The 23,407-nt window shown below is 54.2% G+C and overlaps 1 long non-coding RNA gene across 1 annotated transcript; it reads right to left on the bottom strand.

Annotated features, from left to right (window-relative positions):
- Positions 1–2,622: 2,622 nt before the first annotated feature.
- LOC140392376 (uncharacterized) lies at positions 2,623–8,583 on the bottom strand. The gene is made up of 3 exons (XR_011935315.1): positions 8,493–8,583; positions 8,264–8,406; positions 2,623–2,823 (listed from the first exon to the last, which is right to left on the bottom strand). It is a non-coding gene; the product is annotated as an uncharacterized lncRNA (long non-coding RNA).
- Between the last annotated feature and the right edge of the window lie 14,824 nt (positions 8,584–23,407).

Below are 23,407 nucleotides of genomic sequence, written 5' to 3'. Positions count from 1 at the left end.
AGCAGCGGGGGGGAGCCGAGGGGAGCGGGGGGGGCAGCACGAGGGGGAGCGGGGGGCAGCACGAGGGGGAGCGGGGGGGCAGCACGAGGGGGGAGCGGGGGGGGCAGCACGAGGGGGAGCGGGGGGGCAGCACGAGGGGGAGCGGGGGGCAGCACGAGGGGGAGCGGGGGGGCAGCACGAGGGGGAGCGGGGGGGCAGCACGAGGGGGAGCGGGGGGGCAGCACGAGGGGGAGCGGGGGGGCAGCACGAGGGGGAGCGGGGGGGCAGCACGAGGGGGAGCGGGGGGGCAGCACGAGGGGGAGCGGGGGGGCAGCACGAGGGGGAGCGGGGGGGCAGCACGAGGGGAGCGGGGGGGCAGCACGAGGGGGGAGCGGGGGGGCAGCACGAGGGGGAGCGGGGGGGCAGCACGAGGGGAGCGGGGGGCAGCACGAGGGGGAGCGGGGGGGCAGCACGAGGGGAGCGGGGGGGCAGCACGAGGGGGAGCGGGGGGGCAGCACGAGGGGGAGCGGGGGGGCAGCACGAGGGGGAGCGGGGGGGCAGCACGAGGGGGAGCGGGGGGGCAGCACGAGGGGGAGCGGGGGGGCAGCACGAGGGGGAGCGGGGGGGCAGCACGAGGGGGAGCGGGGGGGCAGCACGAGGGGGAGCGGGGGGGCAGCACGAGGGGGAGCGGGGGGCAGCACGAGGGGGAGCGGGGGGGGCAGCTGGCAGGGGGCGGCGGGGAGGGGTGGGGGGGCGAGTAGGGGAGGGGAGGGGGGGTGGGGGGGTCGAGTAGGGGAGGGGAGGGGGGTGGTGGGGCGAGTAGGGGAGGGGAGGGGGTGGGGGGCAAATAGGGGAGGGGAGGGGGGTGGGGGGCAAATAGGGGAGGGGAGGGGAGTGGGGGGCAAATAGGGGAGGGGAGGGGGTGGGGGGCGAGTAGGGTAGGGGAGGGGTGGGGGTCGAGTAGGGGAGGGGAGTGGGGTGGGGGGGTCGAGTAGGGGAGGGGGGGGCGAGTAGGGGGAGGGAAGGGGGTGGGGGGCGTATAGGGGAGGGGAGGGGGTGGGGGCGAGTAGGGGAGGGGGTGGGGGGGCAAGTGGGGGGGCGAGTAGGGGAGGGGAGGGGGTGGGCACTCTGGGCGAGGGGCGGGAGGAGATTGAAGGGGGAATGGGGAGGGGGTTGGGGGAGTGCCGATAGGGGGAGGATACTGAGCTATGGACAGTTGAAGGTGGTGGAGGAGGGGACAGATATAGGGAGGGGTGTAGGGGCTGGAGGAGGTGACAGAGATAGGGAGGGTGTAGGGGCTGGAGGAGGTTACAGGGATAGGGAGGGGCATAGGGACTGAGGAGATTACAGAGATCGGGAGGGTGTAGTGGCTGGAGGAGGGTTACAGGGATAGGGAGGGGTGTCGGGGACTGGAGGGGGTCACAGAGATAGGGAGGGGTGGGCTGGAGGAGGTGACAGAGATAGGGAGGGGTGTTGTGGGCTGGAGGAGGTGACAGAGATAGAGAGGGGTGTAGGGGGTCACAGAGATCGGGAGGGTGTAGGGGCTGGAGGTGGTGACAGAGATAGAGAGGGGTGTAGGGGCTGGGGGAGGTTACAGAGATAGGGAGGGGTGGGCTGGAGGAGGTCACAGAAATAGGGAGGGGTTTAGTGGCTGGAGGAGGTGACAGAGATAGGGAGGGGTTTAGTGGCTGGAGGAGGTGACAGAGATAGAGAGGGGTGTAGGGGCTGGAGGAGGTTACAGAGATAGGGAGGGGGTGTAGGGGCTGGAGGAGGTTACAGAGATAGGGAGGGTGTAGGGGCTGGAGGAGGTCACAGAGATAGGGAGGCGTGTAGGGGCTGGAGGAGGTTACAGAGATAGGGAGGGTGTAGGGGGCTGGGAGGATGCTACAGAGGTAGGGAGGGTGTAGGGGGCTGGAGGGGGTGACAGAGATAGGGAGGGGTGGGCTGGAGGAGGTGACAGAGATAAGGAGGGGTGTTGGGGCTGGAGGAGGTGACAGAGATAGGGAGAGTGTAGGGGGTCACAGAGATAGGGAGGGGTGTTGGGGCTGGAGGACGCTACAGAGATAGGGAGGGTGTCGGGGCTGGAGGGGGTGACAGAGATAGGGAGGGGTGGGCTGGAGGAGGTGACAGAGATAGGGAGGGGTGGGCTGGAGGAGGTGACAGAGATAGGGAGGGGTGGGCTGGAGGAGGTGACAGAGATAGGGAGGGGGTGGGCTGGAGGAGGTGACAGAGATAGGGAGGGGTGGGCTGGAGGAGGTGACAGAGATAGGGAGGGGTGGGCTGGAGGAGGTGACAGAGATAGGGAGGGGTGGGCTGGAGGAGGTGACAGAGATAGGGAGGGGTGGGCTGGAGGAGGTGACAGAGATAGGGAGGGGTGGGCTGGAGGGGGTGACAGAGATAGGGAGGGGTGGGCTGGAGGAGGTGACAGAGATAGGGAGGGGTGGGCTGGAGGAGGTGACAGAGATAGGGAGGGGTGGGCTGGTGGAGGTGACAGAGATAGGGAGGGGTGGGCTGGAGGAGGTGACAGAGATGGGGAGGGGTGGGCTGGAGGAGGTGACAGAGATAGGGAGGAGCTGGTCCGATCTGTGACACTCGACGTGAGAGTGTGGGATTCGTTCCCCATCCACCCACCTGAGTCTGCAGTCGGGTGACGATCTCCTTCCGTGCCCTCATCACTGCCTCCTGCTTTCCCGTCACCAGGATGGAGAGGCCTCGGTCTTTCGCCAGCGACAGCTCCAGGTGTGCAGCCGTCTTTCTCATTATGTCCTGGCAAATCTTGGATTGCTCGTCTCCAAACTCACCGAGGTCCTTAAACCTGCGGTCAGCCAGCGGAACGTGAAATACCTGAGGCCAGATGATGCAAGCAAGACCGAGAGAGAGAGAGAGACAGACTCAGAACATCATTGTGACACTGACACACTTCCCGGTCCTCTATTGCCTTGCCCTCACACTGTGCATGCTCCAGAACGATGAAAACATCAGCAGATCCGTCCCCCCCGCCTCCCGCAGCCCCGACCCACAACCTCCCCTAACCCCCACCTCCTCCCCTCCCCGTCCACGTCGTAACATAGCTCACAGCTCATATCCTCCTCTCTGTGCACGCTGACCTGCACTCCTCGCTCCGGGTCAGGCAATACGTCTAAATCCAAATTCTACATTCTTATTTTTATATCCCTACCCATCAATCCTTCCTATCTCTGTAACTATCTCCAGCCCGTAAAACCCTCCCTATCCCCCCTCTCTCAAAAAGATGGGCACGGACTGCTGTCGCTCAGTCCCCTCTCTCTCTCAGGGAGAAATGCGTACACTGACTGCTGTCTCTCAGTCCCCTCTCTCTCTCTCTCAGGGAGATATCTATACACTGACTGGTGTCTCTCAGTCCCCTCTCTCAGGGAGATATCTGTACACTGACTGGTGTCTCTCAGTCCACTCTCTCTCAGGGAGATATCTGTACACTGACTGGTGTCTCTCAGTCCCCTGTCTCTCTCAGGGAGCTATGCGTACACTGACTGCTGTCTCTCAGTCCCCTCTCTATCTCTCTCTCAGGGAGATATCTGGACACTGACTGAACATAGAACATTACAGCGCAGTACAGGCCCTTCGGCCCTCGATGTTGCGCCGACCTGTGAAACCACTCTAAAGCCCATCTATACTATTCCCTTATCGTCCATATGTCTATCCAATGACCATTTGAATGCCCTTAGTGTTGGTGAGTCCACTACTGTTGCAGGCAGGGCATTCCATGCCCTTACTACTCTCTGAGTAAAGAACCTACTTCGGACATCTGTCTTATCCCTATCTCCCCTCAATTTAAAGCTATGTCCCCTCGTGGTAGACATCACCATCCAAGGAAAAAGGCTCTCACTGTCCACTCTATCCAATCCTCTGATCATCTTGTATGCCTCAAATGAGTCACCTCTTAACCTTCTTCTCTCTAACGAAAACAGCCTCAAGTCCCTCAGCCTTTCCTCATAAGATCTTCCCTCCATACCAGGCAACATTCTGGTAAATCTCCTCTGCACCCTTTCCAATGCTTCCACATTCTTCCTATAATGCGGCGACCAGAATTGCACGCAATACTCCAAATGCGGCCGCACCAGAGTTTTGTACAGCTGCAACATGACCTCATGGCGCCGAAACTCAATCCCTCTACCAATAAAAGCTAACACACCGTACGCCTTCTTAACAACCCTCTCAACCTGGGTGGCAACTTTCAGTGATCTATGTACATGGACACCGAGATCTCTCTGCTCACCCACACTGCCAAGAATCTTACCATTAGCCCAGTACTCTGTGTTCCTGTTATTCCGTCCAAAATGAATAACCTCACACTTTTCTGCATTAAACTCCATTTGCCACCTCTCAGCCCAGCGCTGCAGCTTATCTATGTCCCTCTGTAACTTGTAACATCCTTCCGCACTGTCCACAACTCCACCGACTTTAGTGTCATCTGCAAATTTACTCACCCATCCTTCTACGCCCTCCTCCAGGTCATTTATAAAAATGACAAACAGCAGTGGCCCCAAAACAGATCCTTGTGGCACACCACTAGTAACTGGACTCCAGTCTGAACATTTCCCATCAGCCACCACCCTTTGTCTTCTTCCAGCTAGCCAATTTCTGATCCAAACTGATAAATCACCCTGAATCCCATGCCTCTGTATTTTCTGCAGTAGCCAACCGTGGGAAACCTTATCAAACGCTTTACTGAAATCCATATACACCGCATCAACTGCTTTACCCTCATCCACCTGTTTGGTCACCTTCTCAAAGAACTCAATAGGGTTTGTGAGGCACGACCTACCGTTCACAAAACCGTGCTGACTATCTCTAATCAAATTATTTCTTACCAGATGATTATACATCCTATCTCTTATAAACCTTTCCAAGATTTTGCCCACAAGAGAAGTAAGGCTCACTGGTCCATAGAGTGGGTTGTCTCTACTCCCTTTCTTGAACAAGGGGACAACATTTGCTATCCTCCAGTCTTCTGGCACTATTCCTGTAGACAAAGATGACTTAAAGATCAAAGCCAAAGGCTCAGCAATCTCCTCCCTAGCTTCCCAAAGAATCCTAGGATAAATCCCATCCGGCCCAGGGGACTTATCTATTTTCACACTTTGCAGAATTGCTAACACCTCCTCCTTATGAACCTCAAGTCCTTCTAGTCTAGTAGCCTCAATCTCAGTATTCTCCTCGACAACATTGTCTTTTTCCTGTGTGAATACGGACGAAAAATATTCATTTAGCACCTCTCCAATCTCCTCGGACTCCAAGCACAACTTCCCACTACTGTCCTTGACTGGCCCTATTCTTACCCGAGTTATTCGTTTATTCCTGACATATCTATAGAAACCTTTAGGGTTATCCTTGATCCTACCTGACAAAGACTTCTCATGTCCCCTCCTGGCTCTTCTTAGCTCTCTCCTTAGGTCCTTCCTAGCTAACTTGTAACTCTCGAGTGCCCTAACTGAACCTTCATGTCTCATCTTTACATACGCCTCCTTCTTCCTCTTGACAAGTGTTTCGACTGCTTTAGTAAAGCACGGTTCCCTTGCTCAACCACTTACTCCCTGCCTGACAGGTACATACTTATCAAGGACACGCAGTAGCTGTTCCTTGAACAAGCTCCACATTTCCATTGTGCCCATCCCCTGCAGTTTTCCTCTCCATCCGATGCATCCCAAGTCTTGCCTCATCGTATCATAATTGCCTTTCCCCCAGATATAGCTCTTGCCCTGCAGTATATACCTATCCCTTTCCATCACTAAAGTAAACGTAATCAAATTGTGGTCACTATCACCAAAGTGCTCACCTACCTCCAAATCTAACACCTGTCCTGGTTCATTACCCAGTACCAAATCCAATATGGCCTCACCTCTCGTTGGCCTATCTACATATTGTGTCAGGAAACCCTCCTGCACACATTGGACAAAAACAGACCCATCTCAAGTACTCAAACGATAGTGTTTCCAGTCAATATTTGGAAAGTTAAAGTCCCCCATAACAACTACCCTGTTGCTTTCGCTCCTATCCAGAATCATCTTTGCAATCCTTTCCTCTACATCTCTAGAACTTTTCAGAGGCCGAGAGAAAACCCCTAACAGGGTGACCTCTCCTTTCTGGTTTCTAACCTCAGCCCTTGAAATCAGCCATGATTGAATGGTGGAGTGGACTCGATGGGCCGAATGGCCTTACTTCCGCTCCTATGTCTTATGGTCTTACTACCTCAGCAGACGAGTCCTCATCAAACATCCTTTCTGCCACCGTAATACTGTCCTTGACTAACAATGCCACCCCTCCCCCTCTTTTACCACCTTCCCTGAGCTGACTGAAATATCTGGTGTCTCTCAGTCCTCTCTCTCTCTCAGGTAGATATCTGTCCACTGACTGGTGTCTCTCAGTCCTCTCTCTCTCTCTGGGAGATATCTGTCCACTGACTGGTGTCTCTCAGTTCCATCTCTCTCAGTGAGATATCTGTACACTGACTGATGTCTCTCAGTCCCGTTTCTCTCAGGGAGATATCTGTACACTGACTGGTGTCTCTCAGTTCCATCTCTCTCAGTGAGATATCTGTACACTGACTGGTGTCTCTCAGTCTCCTCTCTCTCTCAGGGAGATATCTGTACACTGACTGGTGTCTCTCGGTCCCGTTACTCTCAGGGAGATATCTGTACACTGACTGGTGTCTCTCAGTCCCCTCTGTCCCAGGGAGATATCTGTACACTGACTGGTGTCTCTCAGTCCCCCCCTTTCTCTCAGGGAGATATCTGCCCACTGACTGGTGTCTCTCAGTCCCCCCTCTCTCACGCAGATATGTGTACACTGGTGTCTCTCAGTTCCATCTCTCTCAGGGAGATATCTGTACACTGACTGGTGTCTCTCAGTCCTCTCTCTCTCAGGGAGATATCTGTACACTGACTGGTGTCTCACAGTCCCCTCTCTCAGGGAGATATCTGTATACTGACTGGCGTCTCTCAGTCCCATCTCTCTCAGTGAGATATCTGTCCACTGACGGGTGTCTCTCAGTCCTCTCTCTCTCAGGGTGATATCTGTACACTGACTGGAGTCTCTCAGTCCTCTCTCTCTCAGGGAGATATCTGTACACTGACTGGTGTCTCTCAGTCCTCTCTCTCTCAGGGAGATATCTGTACACTGACTGGAGTCCCTCAGTCCTCTCTCTCTCAGGGAGATATCTGTCCACTAATTGGCATCTCTCAGTACCCTCTCTCTCTGGGAGATATCTGTATACTGACTGGCGTCTCTCAGTTCCAACTCTCTCAGTGAGATATCTGTCCACTGACTGGTGTCTCTCAGTCCTCTCTCTCTCAGGGAGATATCTGTACACTGACTGGTGTCTCAGTCCCCTCTCTCCCAGGGAGATATCTGTACACTGACTGGAGTCCCTCAGTCCTCTCTCTGTCAGGGAGATATCTGTCCACTAATTGGCATCTCTCAGTACCCTCTCTCTCAGGAAGATATCTGTAGACTGAGTGGAGTGCCTCAGTCCCCTGTTGCTCTCTCTCAGGAAGATATCTGTCCGCTAATTGGCATCTCTCAGTCTCCTCTCTCTCCGGGAGATGTCTGGATGACTGGTGCCTCATAGCCCTCTTTCTCAGGGAGATATCTGTACACTGACTGATATCTATCAGTCTCCTCTTTCTCTCTCAGGGAGATTATCTGTACACTGACTGGTGTCTCAGTCCTCTCCCTCTCTCTCAGGGAGATATCTGTACACTGACTGGTGTCTCTCAGTCCCGTTTCTCTCAGGGAGATATCTGTACAATGACTGGGGTCTCTCAGTCCCCTCCATCTCTCTCAGGGAGATTATCTGTACACTGACTGGTGTCTAAGTCCTCTCCCTCTCTCTCAGGGATATGTCTATACACTGACTGGTGTCTCTCAGTCTCCTCTCTCTCTCTCTCTCTCTCTCTCTCTCAGGGAGATATCTGTACACTGACTGGTGTCTCTCAGTCCCCTCTCTCTCAGGGAGGTATCTGTACACTGACTGTGTCTCTCAGTCCCCTCCCTCTCTCTCAGGGAGATATCTGTACACTGACTGGTGTCTCTCAGTCCCCTCTCTCTCAGGGAGGTATCTGTACACTGACTGGTGTCTCTCAGTCCCCTCTCTCTCAGGGAGGTATCTGTACACTGACTGGTGTCTCTCAGTCCCCTCTCTCAGGGAGGTATCTGTACACTGACTGGTGTCTCTCAGTTCCCTCTCTCCTTATCTATCTCAGGGAGATATCTGTACACTGACTGTCATCTCTCCGCATGTCCACACCTGGGTCATGATGGATGTTTTCAAGGGTCTGATCTTGTTCCAATTGTCTGTTTCTTTTGGCGAAGGTTCACAGCTGACAGCTGTTGGGAGTGGAGGGAATGCTTCGAGGTAAGTGGGGGTATAGGAATCATCAATCCGATCTGCTGTGGGGTAGAGGGACACAGATGTATGTCAGAGTCTGGACAGAATGATTCCCAAGGATATGTCTGGGTTGACCTCAAATTCTTACCCAGATTATGGTTCTCATCATGATCACTGGGTTGCTCACCAGGTACTGAGGCCAAATCCATCATCTGCTCCAAAAACCAACTGCCCACAATGAATGGCCTAGCAAGTGAGAGAGATAGAGACATCAATCATTCCCAGACTAGGTTCAGCACCCAGGATAGGTAATGCACGGAGTTAGATACAGAGTAAAGCTCCCTCTACACTGTCCCCATCAAACACTCCCAGGACAGGAACAGCACGGGGTTAGATACAGAGTAAAGCTCCCTCTACACTGTCCCCATCAAACACTCCCAGGACAGGTACAGCACGGGGTTAGATACAGAGTAAAGCTCCCTCTACACTGCCCCATCAAACACTCCCAGGACAGGGACAGCACAGGGTTAGATACAGAGTAAAGCTCCCTCTACACAGTCCCCATCAAACACTCCCAGGACAGGTACAGCACGGGTTAGATACAGAGTAAATCTCCTTCTACACTGTCCCCATCGAACACTCCCAGGACAGGTACAGCACGGGGTTAGATGGAGTAAAGCTCCCTCTACACTGTCCCCAACAAACACTCCCAGGACAGATACAGCACGGGATTAGACACAGAGCAAAGCTCCCTCTACACTGTCCCCATTAAAAACTCCCAGGACAGGTACAGCACAGGGTTAGATACAGAGCCAAGCTCCCTCTTCACTGTCCCATCAAACACTCCCAGGACAGGTACAGCACTGGGTTAGATACAGAGTAAAGCTCCCTCTTCACTGTCCCATCAAACACTCCCAGGACAGGTACAGCACTGGGTTAGATACAGACTAAAGCTCACTCCACACTGTCCCATCAAACACTCCCAGGACAGGTACAGCACGGGCTCAGATGTAGAGTAAAGCTCCCTCTACAGTGTCCCCATCAAACACTCCCAGGACAGAAACAGGAGGAGGCCAATCAGCTGCTCTTGAGCCTGTTACATGGGAAGGCCCATCCAGCCCCCTTGTTCCAGAGCCCTTGCCACAGGGGGGGGGTGGGGGGGGGGGGGGGGGTAATAGCTTATCTCCAGCTTTGACTGATTGACTGATTAAAATATCTCAAACTTCTCGATTTGGTCACCCATTAATTACTCTGTCACACTGGGGGGGGGGGGGTCCTGTCTTCACAAACTGCCCTTCCAGATAAACCCCTCATATAGATGTCAGTTACCCAACTGTGAGCACGGCAAACAGATGATGAAGAGAAAGCCTGGGCCTACACTGACCCTTTTAGATGTTGGCCTGGATAAGGCGGGGGTGGAACAGTTTGATTGACCTCACCTCAACCTCGCTCGTCATTGGCCAGAAAGCCCACCCTAAGACAAGAAGGGGGAATGTGATTGGCTGCTGAGAAACCCATGGATCAAAGAAATATCCCCAGTGGGACGAGGGAGGGGGGAGGCCACAGAACAATAGAGCTCGGAGGAGAGCAGGAGTAGGCATTTCAACCACTCGAGCATCAGCAGCCATTCAGTGAAACGCTTCTCGGACAGCTACAGCACAGGGTTAGATACAGAGTCAAGCTCCCTCTACACTGTCCCCATCAAACAATCCCAGGACAGATGCTGCACAGGGTTAGATACAGAGTCAAGCTCCCTCTGCACTGTCCCCATCAAACACTCCCAGGACAGATATAGCACAGTGTTAGATACAGAGTAAAGCTCCCTCTACACTGTCCCAAGCAAACACTCCCAGGACAGGTACAGCATGGGGTTAGATACAGAGTAAAGCTCCCTCGACACTGTCCCCATCAAACCCTCCCAGGACAGGTACAGCACGGGGTTAGATTCAGAGTAAAGCTCCCTCTACACAGTCCCATCAAACACTCCCAGGACAGGTACAGCAGGAGGTTAGATACAGAGTAAAGCTCCCTCTACACTGTCCCATCAAACACTCCCAGGACAGGTACAGCACAGGATTAGATACAGAGTCAAGCTCCATCTACACTGTCCCATCAAACACTCCCAGGACAGCTACAGCACAGGGTTAGATACAGAGCCAAGCTCCCTCTACACTGTCCCATCAAACACCCCCAGGACAGATACAGCACAGGGTTAGATACAGAGTCAAGCTCCCTCTACACTGTCCCATCAAACACTCCCAGGACAGATATAGCATGGGGTTAGATTCAGAGTAAAGCTCCCTCTGCACTGTCCCCATCAAACACTCCCAGGACAGATACAGCACGGGATTAGATACAGAGTAAAGCTCCCTCTACACTGCCCCAATCAAACACTCCCAGGACAGGGACAGCACGGCGTTAGATACAGAGTAATGCTCCCTCTGCACTGTCCCATCAAACACTCCCAGGACAGGTAAAAACAGGGTTAGATACAGAGTAAAGCTCCCTCCACACTGTCCCCATCAAAGACACCCAGGACAGGTACAGCACGGGGCTAGATACAGAGTAAAGCTCCCTATACACTGTCCCCATCAAACACTCCCAGGACAGGTACAGCACAGGGTTAGATACAGAGTAAAGCTCCCACGACACTGTCCCCATCAAACACTCCCAGGACAGGAACATGAGGAGGCCAATCAGCTGCTGTTGAGCCTGTTACATGGGAAGGCCCATCCAGCCCCCTTGTTCCAGATCCCTTGCCACAGTGGAGGGGGAGGGGGGGGGGGGGGAGGATGAGGTAATAGTTTATCTCCAGCTTTGACTGATTTAAATATCTCAAATCTCTTGATTTGATCACCCATTACTCTACCACACTGGGGGGGGGGGGGGGGGGGTTGGTCCTGTCTGTACAAACTGCCCTTCCACATAAGCCCCTCATATAGATGTCAGTTACCCAACTGTGATCACAGCAATCAGATGATGAAGAGAAATCCTAGGCCTACACTGACCCTTATAGATGTTGGTCTGGAGAAGGGGGTGGGAAACAGTTTGATTGGCACCTTGACCTCACTCCTCATTGGCCAGAAACCCCACCCCAGGACAAGAAGGGGGAATGTGATTGGCTGCTGAGGAACCCATGGATCAATGAAATAACCCCAGTGGGATGAGGGTGGGGGGAGGTCACAGAACATTTGAGCTCGGAGCAGAGCAGGAGTAGGCCTTTCAACCACTCGAGCCTGAGCAGCCATTCAGTTAAACGCTCCTAGGACAGCGACAGCACAGGGTTAGATACAGAGTCAAACTCCCTCTACATTGTTCGAATCAAACACTCCCAGGACAGGGACAGCACAGGGTTAGATACAGAGTAAAGCACCCTCTACACTGTCCCCAACAAACACTCCCAGGACAGATATAGCACAGTGTTAGATACAGAGTAAATCTCCCTCTACGCTGTCCCAAACAAACACTCCCAGGACAGGTACAGCATGGGGTGAGATACAGAGTAAAGCTCCCTCTACACTGTCCCCATCAAACACTCCCAGGACAGGAACAGGAGGAGGCCAATCAGCTGCTCTTGAGCCTGTTACATGGGAACGCTATTCCAGCCCCCTTGTTCCGGATCCTTTGCCACAGGGAAGGGGGGGGGGGGGAGGATGTGGTAATAGTTTATCTCCACCTTTGACTGATTTAAATATCTCAAGCCTCTCGATTTGGTCACCCATTACTCTACCACATTGGTGGTGGGGGGGTCCTGTCTGTACAAACTGCCCTCCCAGATAAACCGCTCGTATAGATATCAGTTACCCATGTGATCGCAGCAAACAGATGATGAATAGAAAGCCTGGGCCTAAACTGACCCTTATAGATGTTGGCCTGGAAAAGGGGGGGGGGGGGGAAACAGTTTGATTGGCACCTTGACCTCACTCCTCATTGGCCAGAAACCCCACTCCAAGCCAATAAGGGGGAATGTGATTGGCTGCTGAGAAACGCATGGTTCAATGAAATAACCCCAGTGGGACGAGGGAGCGGCGAGGCCACAGAACATTTGACCTCAGAGCAGAGCAGGAGTAGGCATTTCAACCACTCGAGCATCAGCAGCCATTCAGTGAAATGCTCCTAGGACAGCGACAGCACAGGGTTAGATACAGAGTCAAGCTCCCTCTACACTGTCCCCAACAAACACTCCCGGGACAGGTACAGCACGGGGTTAAATGCAGAGTTAAGCTCCCTCTACACTGTCCCATCAAACACTCCCAGGACAGGTGCAGCACAGGGTTAGATACAGAGCAAAGCTCCCTCGACACTGTCCCCATCAAACACTCCCAGGATAGATACAGCACAGGGTTGGATACACAGTAAAGCTCCCTCTACACTGTCCCATCAAACACTCCCAGGACAGGATCAGGAGGAGGCCAATCAGCTGCTCTTGAGTCTGTTACATGGGAAGGCCCATCCAGCCCCCTTGTTCCAGATCCCTTGCCACAGGGAAGAGGGCGGGGGGGGGGGGGGGTTATAGCTTATCCCCACCTTTGACTTAATTATCTTAAACCTCTTGATTTGGTCACCCATCATCTACCACACTGGGGGGGGGGGGGGGGGGTCCTGTCTGTACAAACTGCCCTTCCAGATAAACCGCTCGTATAGATATCAGTTACCCAACTGTGATCACAGCAATCAGATGATGAAGAGAAATCCTAGGCCTACACTCACCCTTATAGATGTTGGTCTGGAGAAGGGGGTGGGAAACAGTTTGATTGGCACCTTGACCTCACTCCTCATTGGCCAGAAACCCCACCCCAGGACAAGAAGGGGGAATGTGATTGGCTGCTGAGAAACCCATGGATCAATGAAATAACCCCAGTGGGACGAGGGTGGGGGGAGGTCACAGAACATTTGAGCTCGGAGCAGAGCAGGAGTAGGCCTTTCAACCACTCGAGCCTGAGCAGCCATTCAGTTAAACGCTCCTAGGACAGCGACAGCACAGGGTTAGATACAGAGTAAAGCACCCTCTACACTGTCCCCAACAAACACTCCCAGGACAGATATAGCACAGTGTTAGATACAGAGTAAAGCTCCCTCTACACTGTCCCAAGCAAACACTCCCAGGACAGGTACAGCATGGGGTTAGATACAGAGTAAAGCTCCCTCGACACTGTCCCCATCAAACCCTCCCAGGACAGGTACAGCACGGGGTTAGATTCAGAGTAAAGCTCCCTCTACACAGTCCCATCAAACACTCCCAGGACAGGTACAGCAGGAGGTTAGATACAGAGTAAAGCTCCCTCTACACTGTCCCATCAAACACTCCCAGGACAGGTACAGCACAGGGTTAGATACAGAGTCAAGCTCCCTCTACACTGTCCCCAACAAACACTCCCAGGACAGGTACAGCACGGGGTTAAATGCAGAGTCAAGCTCCATCTGCACTGCCCCCATCAACCACTCGCAGGACAGATACAGCACGGCGTTAGATACAGAGTAAAGCTCCCTCTGCACTGCCCCATCAAATACTCCCAGGACGGGTACAAACGAGGTTGGATACAGAGTAAAGCTCACTCTGCACGGTCCCCATCAAACACTCCCAGCATAGATACAGTACGGGGTTAGATACAGAGTAAAGCTCCCTCTACACTGTCCCATCAAACACTCCCAGGACAGGTACAGCACGGGGTTAGATACAGAGTAAAGCTCCCACGACACTGTCCCCATCAAACACTCCCAGGACAGGAACAGGAGGAGGCCAATCAGCTGCTCTTTAGCCTGTTACATAAGAAGGCCCATCCAGCCCCCTTGTTCCAGATCCCTTGCCACAGTGGAGAGGGGGGGGGGGGGGGGGGGAGGATGAGGTAATAGTTTATCTCCACCTTTGACTGATTTAAATATCTCAAACCTCTCGATTTGGTCACCTCACATTACTCTACCACACTTGGCCGGGGGTGGGGGGTCCTGTCTGTACAAACTGCCCTTCCACATAAGCCCCTCATATAGATGTCAGTTAGCCAACTGTGATCACAGCAATCAGATGATGAAGAGAAAGCCTAGGCCTACACTGACCCTTGTAGATGTTGGTCTGGAGAAGGGGGTGGGAAACAGTTTGATTGGCACCTTGACCTCACTCCTCATTGGCCAGAAAGCCCACCCCAGGACAAGTAGGGGGAATGTGATTGGCTGCTGAGAAAACCATGGATCAATGAAATAACCCCAGTGGGACGAGGGTGGGGGGAGGTCACAGAACATTTGAGCTCGGAGCAGAGCAGGAGTAGGCATTTCAGCAACTCGAGCCTGAGCAGCCATTCAGTTAAACGCTCCCAGGACAGCGACAGCACAGGGTTAGATACAGAGTCAAACTCCCTCTACACTGTTCCCATCAAACACTCCCAGGACAGGGACAGCACAGGTTTAGATACAGAGTAAAGCACCCTCTACACTGTCCCATCAAACACTCCCAGGACAGCTACAGCACAGGGTTAGATACAGAGTCAAGCTCCCTCTACACTGTCCCATCAAACACTCCCAGGACAGATACAGCACGGCGTTAGATACAGAGTCAAGCTCCCTCTACGCTGTCCCATCAAACACTCCCAGGACAGATACAGCATGGGGTTAGATTCAGAGTAAAGCTCCCTCTGCACTGTCCCCATCAAACACACCCAGGACAGATACAGCACGGGCTTAGATACAGAGTAAAGCTCCCTCTACACTGCCCCCATCAAACACTCCCAGGACAGGTACAGCACGGCGTTAGATACAGAGTAATGCTCCCTCTGCACTGTCCCATCAAACACACCCAAGACAGGTAGAGCACAGGGTTAGATACAGAGTAAAGCTCCCTCTACACTGTTCCCATCAAACACCCCCAGGTTAGGAACAGGAGGAGGCCAATCAGCTGCTCTTGAGCCTGTTACATAAGAAGGCCCATCCAGCTGCCTTGTTCCAGATCCCTTGCCACAGTGGGGGGGGGGGGAGGATGTGGTAATAGTTTATCTCCAGCTTTGACTGATTTAAATATCTCAAATCTCTTGATTTGGTCACCCATTACTCTACCACACTGGGGGGGGGGGGGGGGTTGGTCCTGTCTGTACAAACCGCCCTTCCACATAAGCCCCTCATGTAGATGTCAGTTACCCAACAGTGATCACAGCAATCAGATGATGAAGAGAAAGCCTAGGCCTACACTGACCCTTATAGATGTTGGTCTGGAGAAGGGGGTGGGAAACAGTTTGATTGGCACCTTGACCTCACTCCGTATTGGCCAGAAACCCCACCCCAGGACAAGAAGGGGGAATGTGATTGGCTGCTGAGAAACCCATGGATCAATGAAATAACCCCAGTGGGACGAGGGAGGGGGGAGGTCACAGAACATTTGAGCTCAGAGCAGAGCAGGAGTAGGCATTTCAACCACTCGATCATCAGCAGCCATTCAGTGAAACGCTCCCAGGACAGCGACAGCACAGGGTTAGATACATAGTCAAGCTCCCTCTTCACTGTTCCCATCAAACACTCCCAGGACAGATACAGCACGGGGTTAGATACAGAGTAAAGCTCCCTGTACACTGTCCCATCAAACACTCCCAGGACATGTACAGCACAGGATTAGATACAGAGTAAAGCTCCCTCTACACTGTCCCATTAAACACTGCCAGGACAGGTACAGCACAGGGTTAGATACAGAGTAAAGCTCCCTCTACATTGTCGCATCAAACACTCCAAGGACAGGTACAAACAGGGTTACATAGAGTAAAGCTCACTCTGAACTGTCCTATCAAACACTCCCAGCATAGATACAGTACGGGGTTAGATACAGAGTAAAGTTCCCTCCACTCTGTCCCCATCAAACACTCCCAGGACAGGTATAGCACGTGGTTAGATACAGAGTAAAGCTCCCTCCACGCTGTCATCATCAAACACTCCCACGACAGGTACAGCACAGGGTTAGATACAGAGTAAAGCTCCCACGACACTGTCCCCATCAAACACTCCCAGGACAGGAACAGGAGGAGGCCAATCAGCTGCTCTTGAGCCTGTTACATGGGAACGCTATTCCAGCCCCCTTGTTCCGGATCCTTTGCCACAGGGAAGGGGGGGGGGGGGGGGGGAGGGGGTGGTAATAGTTTATCTCCACCTTTGACTGATTTAAATATCTCAAGCCTCTCGATTTGGTCACCCATTACTCAACACACTGGTGGTGGGGGGGTCCTGTCTGTACAAACTGCCCTCCCAGATAAACCGCTCGTATAGATATCAGTTACCCATGTGATCGCAGCAAACAGATGATGAAAGGAAAGCCTGGGCCTACACTGACCCTTATAGATGTTGGCCTGGAAAAGGGGGGGGGAAACAGTTTGATTGGCACCTTGACCTCACTCCTCATTGGCCAGAAACCCCACTCCAAGCCAATAAGGGGGAATGTGATTGGCTGCTGAGAAACCCATGGTTCAATGAAATAACCCCAGTGGGACGAGGGAGGGGCGAGGCCACAGAACATTTGAGCTCAGAGCAGAGCAGGAGTAGGCATTTCAACCACTCGAGCATCAGCAGCCATTCAGTGAAATGCTCCTAGGACAGCGACAGCACAGAGTTAGATACAGAGTCAAGCTCCCTCTACACTGTCCCCAACAAACACTCCCAGGACAGGTACAGCACGGGGTTAAATGCAGAGTTAAGCTCCCTCTACACTGTCCCATCAAACACTCCCAGGACAGGTGCAGCACAGGGTTAGATACAGAGCAAAGCTCCCTCGACACTGTCCCCATCAAACACTCCCAGGATAGATACAGCACAGGGTTGGATACAGAGTCAAGCTCCCTCTACACTGTCCCCAACAAACACTCCCGGGACAGGTACAGCACGGGGTTAAATGCAGAGTTAAGCTCCCTCTACACTGTCCCATCAAACACTCCCAGGACAGGTACAGCACGGGGTTAGGTACAGAGTAAAGCACCCTCTACACTGTCCCATCAAACACTCCCAGGATAGATACAGCACAGGGTTGGATACACAGTAAAGCTCCCTCTACACTGTCCCATCAAACACTCCCAGGACAGGATCAGGAGGAGGCCAATCAGCTGCTCTTGAGTCTGTTACACGGGAAGGCCCATCCAGCCCCCTTGTTCCAGATCCCTTGCCACAGGGAAGAGGGGGGGGGGGGGAGGTTATAGCTTATCCCCACCTTTGACTTAATTATCTTAAACCTCTTGATTTGGTCACCCATCATCTACCACACTGGGGGGGGGGGGGGGGGGTCCTGTCTGTACAAACTGCCCTTCCAGATAAACCCCTCATATAGATATCAGTTACCCAACTGTGATCACAGCAAACAGATGATGAATAAAAAGCCTGAGCCTACACTGACCTTTATAGATGTTGGCCTGGAGAAGGGGGGGGGGGGGGGGAGAAACAGTTTGATTGGCAAATTGACCTCACTCCTCATTGGCCAGAAAGCCCACACCAAGACAAGAAGGGGGAACGTGATTGGCTGCTGGGAAAGCCATGGATCAATGAAATAACCCCAATGGGGTGGGGGGTAGGGGTTCAGAGAACATATGAACTCGGAGCAGAGCAGGAGGAGGCATTTTAACCACTCAAGCCTGAGCAGCCTTTCAGTGAAACGCTTCCAGAACAGGTACAGCACAGGGTTAGATACAGAGTAAAGCTCCCTCTACACTGTCCCCATCAAACACTCCCAGGACAGTACAGCACAGGGTTAGATACAGAGTAAAGCTCCCTCTACACTGTCCCCATCAAACACCCCCAGGACAGGAACAGCACGGGGTTAGATACAGAGTAAAGCTCCCTCTACACTGTCCCCATCAAACACTCCCAGGACAGTACAGCACAGGGTTAGATACAGAGTAAAGCTCCCTCTACACTGTCCCCATCAAACACCCCCAGGACAGGTACAGCACAGGGTTAGATACAGAGTAAAGCTCCCTCTGCACTGTCCCCATTGATGCGCAATCAATTACACTCAAGACGAAAGTGATTCATAACTGAAGGCTTTAATCTGCTGGAACACTTCCCCAGCAGCTTCGATACAGAAAGTGAAGGCTGCTGGGACGGCACCAGTTCTGAAACTGCGTCTCTCAGGGCGCAGCTATGTGCAACAGCCAATGGTAGACTCCTGGGTCTAACCAATGGTCATCCACCTCTTAGGTACCGTAATACCTGTTACTACCAAATTCACCCCCTGTTAAAAAAGAGCCCGGTGGGGGTGGTGGCCAGCGTTAATAGTCGCCTTTAGCATGGTATGACCAGGTATGGAGGTACCGTGATGTCGAGGGTATTTACAAAGTGTTCATAGTGCAGCAATCAGTCGATCGGGCGGCCTGGTCGTCCTTCTGGAGCGTCTGGGACTCCGCGGTGATTCTGATGGGGGTCCCGGCGGTTGCGACTTCGGGCGCGTGATGTCGTCCTCCCTGGCAGCTTCGTCACCCCTAGGCGGTGTTGGGGCAAAAGGTTGACAGTGGGGGAAAGCGCCTGTAGGGAGCGTCGGTGAGTGCTCGGGCCCAGGCAGGAGCGGCGGGAGCACTGACCCTCCATTTAGGTGCTGTGGGGAGGGTGGGGGTGGGGGCAACGGTTTGGGTGCACATGGGGCTCCGGCGGGTGCCAGGTCCTGAAGGGAGACTGTGTCCTGCCGGCAGTCAGGGAACGCTACGTAGGCGTACTGGGGGTTGCCTTGCAGCAGGTGGACCCTCTCGACCAACGGGTCCGACTTGTGCACCCTCACATGTTTCCGAAGCAGGATGGGTCTGGGTGTCGTTAGCCAGGTTGGGAGCGAGGTCCCGGAGGAGGACTTCCTGGGGAAAACAAGGAGATGTTCATGAGGTGTCTGATTTGTAGTTGTACAGAGCAGCGACCGGATGGAGTGGAGGGCCATCGGGAGGACTTCCTGCCAGCGGGAGACTGGGAGATTCTTGGACCCTAGGGCCAGCAGGACGGTCTTCCAGACCGTTCCATTCTCCCTCTCTACCTGCCCGTTTCCCCGGGGGTTGTAACTTGTCGTCCTGCTCGAGGCGACGCCCTTGCTGCGCAGGAATTGACACAGTTCATCGCTCATAAAGGAGGACCCCCTATCACTGTGTATGTACGCGGGGAAACCGAACAGTGTAAAGACACCCTGGAGGGCCTTGATGACGGTGGTTGTGGTCATGTCTGGGCAGGGGATGGCGAATGGGAACCGGGAGTACTCGTCAATCACGTTCAGGAAGTACGTGTTGTGGTCGGTGGAGGGGAGGGGGCCTTTGAAGTCCATGCTGAGGCGTTCAAAGGGACGGGAAGCCTTTATCAGGTGTGCCCTCTCTGGCCGGTAGAAGTGCGGTTTGCACTCCGCGCAGATTTGGCAGTCCCTGGTGACGGTCCTGACCTCCTCGATGGAGTAGGGCAGGTTGCGGGCCTTGACAAAGTGGAAAAGGCGAGTGACCCCCGGGTGGCAAAGGTCCTTGTGGAGGGATCAGAGGCGGTCCACCTGTGCGGTGGCGCATGTGCCGCGGGACAGGGCATCAGGAGGCTCGTTTAGCTTCCCCGGACGGTACAAGATCTCGTAATTGAAGGTGGAGAGTTCTATCCTCCACCGCAAGATCTTGTCGTTCTTAATCTTGTCCCGCTGTGCATGATCGAACATGAAGGCGACTGACCGTTGGTCCATGAGGAGAGTGAATCTCCTGCCGGCCAGATAATGCTTCCAGTGTCGCACAGCTTCTACTATGGCCTGGGCCTCCTTTTCGACCGAGGAGTGGCGAATTTCGGAAGCATGGAGGCTACGGGGGAAGAAAGCCACAGGCCTGCCTGCTTGATTTAGGGGGGCCGCCAGAGCTACGTCGGACGCATCGCTCTCGACCTGGAAGGGAAGGGACTCGTCGACGACGCGCATCGTGGCCTTAGCAATGTCTGCTTTGATGCGGCTGAAGGCCTGGCGGGCCTCCGTCGACAGACGTCGGGCTTTGTCTGTGTAATTGGGGACCCACTGTGCATAATAGCTGAAGAACCCGAGGAAGCACTTCAGGGCCTTGGGGCAGTGAGGGAGGGGGAACTCCATGAGGGGGCGCATGCGCTCAGGGTCGGGCCTATGAACCCACTACGCAGCCTAGAATGGCTAGACGGTTGGTGCTAAACACGCATTTATCCTTATTGTATGTCAGATTGAGGATTTTCGCGGTCTGGAGGAATTTGTGGAGGTTGGTGCCGTGGTCCTGCTGGTCATGGCCGCAGATGGTGGCGTTATCCAGGTACGGGAACGTTACGCGTAAGCCGTACCAGTCAACCAGTCGGTCCAACTCTCGCTGGAAGACCAAGACCCCATTAGTGACACCAAAGGGAATTCTTAAAAATTGATACAGCCGCCCATCTGCTTCGAAGGCAGTGTACTTGCGGTCACTAGTGCGGAGGGGTAGCTGGTGGTAGGCGGACTTGAGGTCCACCGTGGAGAAGACCTTGTGTTGTGCGATCCTGTTCACCAGGTCGGCTATACGGGGAAGAGGCTACGCATCCAGCTGCGTAAATCTGTTCATGGTCTGGCTGTAGTCAATGACCATCCTATGCTTCTCCCCGGTCTTTACCACCACTACTTGAGCTCTCCAGGGACTGTTGCTTGCTTCGATGACCCCTTCCCCCAGCAGCCTTTGGACCTCTGACCTGATGAAGGTCCGGTCCTGGGCACTGTACCGTCTGCTCCTGGTGGCGATGGGTTTGCAATCCAGGGTGGGGTTCGCAAACAGGGAAGGCGGGTCGACCTTCAGGGTCGCGAGGCCGCAGACAGTGAGGGGAGGTATAGGGTCGCCGAATTTAAAAGTCAGGCTTTGCAAATGGCGTTGGAAATCCAGCCCCAGGAGGGTGGCTGCGCAGAGGTGTGGCAGGACGTACAGGCAGAAATTGTTGAATTCCCTGCCTTGGACAGTGAGGTTCGCTAGGCAGAATCCCTGTATCTCCACCGAGTGTGACCCGGAGGCCAGGGAGATCCTTTGATTTACAGGGTGGGTTACAAGTGAACAGCGACTTACCATGTCAGGGTGAACAAAGCTTTCCGTGCTCCCAGAATCAATCAGGCACGAAGTCTCGTGGTCGTTGATGAGGACCGTCATTGTAGCTGTTGCGAGTGTCCGAGGTCGACTTTGGTCCAGTGTTACCGAGGCCAGATGAAACAGCTGCGATTTCTGATCAGGCAGCGTGTAGTCGACCGAGCCGGGGGCCTGGGGCCCCATCCAAGATGGCGTCACCCATGGGTCGCACATGGTGTCCGGGGATGAAGAAGATGGCGTCGGTGATGGACAAAATAGCGCCGCCCACCCGTCCAGCGTAGAGTCCGGGGGGGGCAAGCTGGGTGCGCCCGTGGGTCGCACGTGGCGTTGTGATGGGGGGGGGGGGGCAGTGAGCGCTGGCTGGTCAGGGCCTGAAGGGAGGGTTGCCGCGGCGATCCATAGTCGCTGGAGACCGAGGCCACGGCGCGGGCCTGGCAGACCCCCAAATAGTGGCCCTTCTTGCCGTACCCTTTGCAGGTGGCGGTGCGGGCTGGGCAGCGCGGGTGAGGATGATTCGCCTGCCCGCAGAAGATATGGCGGGGTCCGGTGGCGTTAGTGGGCCATCTCGCGCGCAGGCTTGCGGGGTCAGGGGGAAGGTCTGAGGGGCTGCCGCTGCGATGTGCCACGCAGCCCAGGGAGCCGCCGCGTGATCGGGTGCAAAGGACAATGTCCATGGACCCTGCCAGGGCCCGTGCCTCTGTAAGTACCAGAGTGTCCCTTTCTAGTAGCCTTCGGCGGATATCTGGGGAGGTCATACCTGCAACGAAAGCATCCCTGATTAAAAGTTCCCAGTGCTCGCTCCCCGAAACTTGCGGGCAGCCACAGTTTCGGCCCAGCACCGGTAACGCCCAGTAGAAATCTTCCAATGTTTCCTCGGGGCTTTGCCGCCTAGTCGCAAGCAGGTGATGAGCATAGACCTGGTTTACCGGACGGATGTAATGTCCTTCCAGCAGTTCGATAGCGGCAGCATAGTTCTCCGCCTCCTCGATAAGGGAGTAGATCCCAGGGCTGACCCGGGAGCGCAGGAGATGCATCTTCTGTCCTTCTGTGGGGGTGCCTACGGCCGTGTTGAGGTAGCCCTTAAAGCACGCCAGCCAGTGTTTAAAAATGGCAGCAGAGTTATCCGCGTGGAGGCTGAGCTGGAGGCACTCTGGTTTGATGCGGAGATCCATCCTTCCAACTGAAGTTGTAGCAGATTAAATTGATGCGCGATCAATTACACGCAAGACGAAGTGATTCCATAACTGAAGGCTTTACTCTGCTAGAACTCTTCCCCAGCAGCTTCGATACAGAAAGTGAAGGCTGCTGGGACGGCACCGGCTCTTATACTCCGCTTCTCAGGGCGGATCTATGTACAACTGCCAATGGTAGACTCCTGGGTCTAACCAATGGTCATCCACTTCTTAGGTACCGCAATACCTGGTACTACCACACCCATCAAACATTCCCAGGACAGATACAGCACGGCGTTAGATACAGAATAAAGCTCCCTCTACACTGTCCCCATCAAACACCCCCAGGCAGGTACAGCACAGGGTTAGATACAGAGTAAAGCTCCCTCTACACTGACCCCATCAAACATTCCCAGGACAGGCACAGCACAGGGTTAGATACAGAGTAAAGCTCCCTCTACACTGTCCCCATCAAACACTCCCAGGACAGGAACAGGAGGCCAATCAGCTGCTCTTGAGCCTGTTACATGGGAAGGCCCATCCAGCCCCCTTGTTCCAGAGCCCTTGCCACCCGGGAAGGGAGGAGAGGTGTGAGGTAATAGTTTATCTCCAGCTTTGACTGATTTAAATATCTCAAACCTCTCGATTTGGTCACCCATTACTCTACCACACATGCGGTGGGGGGGGGGGGGGGGGGGGTCCTGTCTGTACAAACTGCCCTTCCAGATAAACCCCTCATATAGATATCAGTTACCCAACTGTGATCACAGCAATCAGATGATGAAGAGAAAGCCTAGGCCTGCACTGACCCTTATAGATGTTGGCCTGGAGAAGGGGGGGCGAGAAACAGTTTGATTGGCACCTTGACCTCACTCCTC

This window comes from Scyliorhinus torazame, chromosome 16 (genome assembly GCF_047496885.1).
Source record: "Scyliorhinus torazame isolate Kashiwa2021f chromosome 16, sScyTor2.1, whole genome shotgun sequence".
Taxonomy (NCBI): domain Eukaryota; kingdom Metazoa; phylum Chordata; class Chondrichthyes; order Carcharhiniformes; family Scyliorhinidae; genus Scyliorhinus; species Scyliorhinus torazame.
The sequence above is the reverse complement of the archived record's forward strand: the minus strand, read 5'-3'. Positions and strand labels throughout refer to the sequence as shown.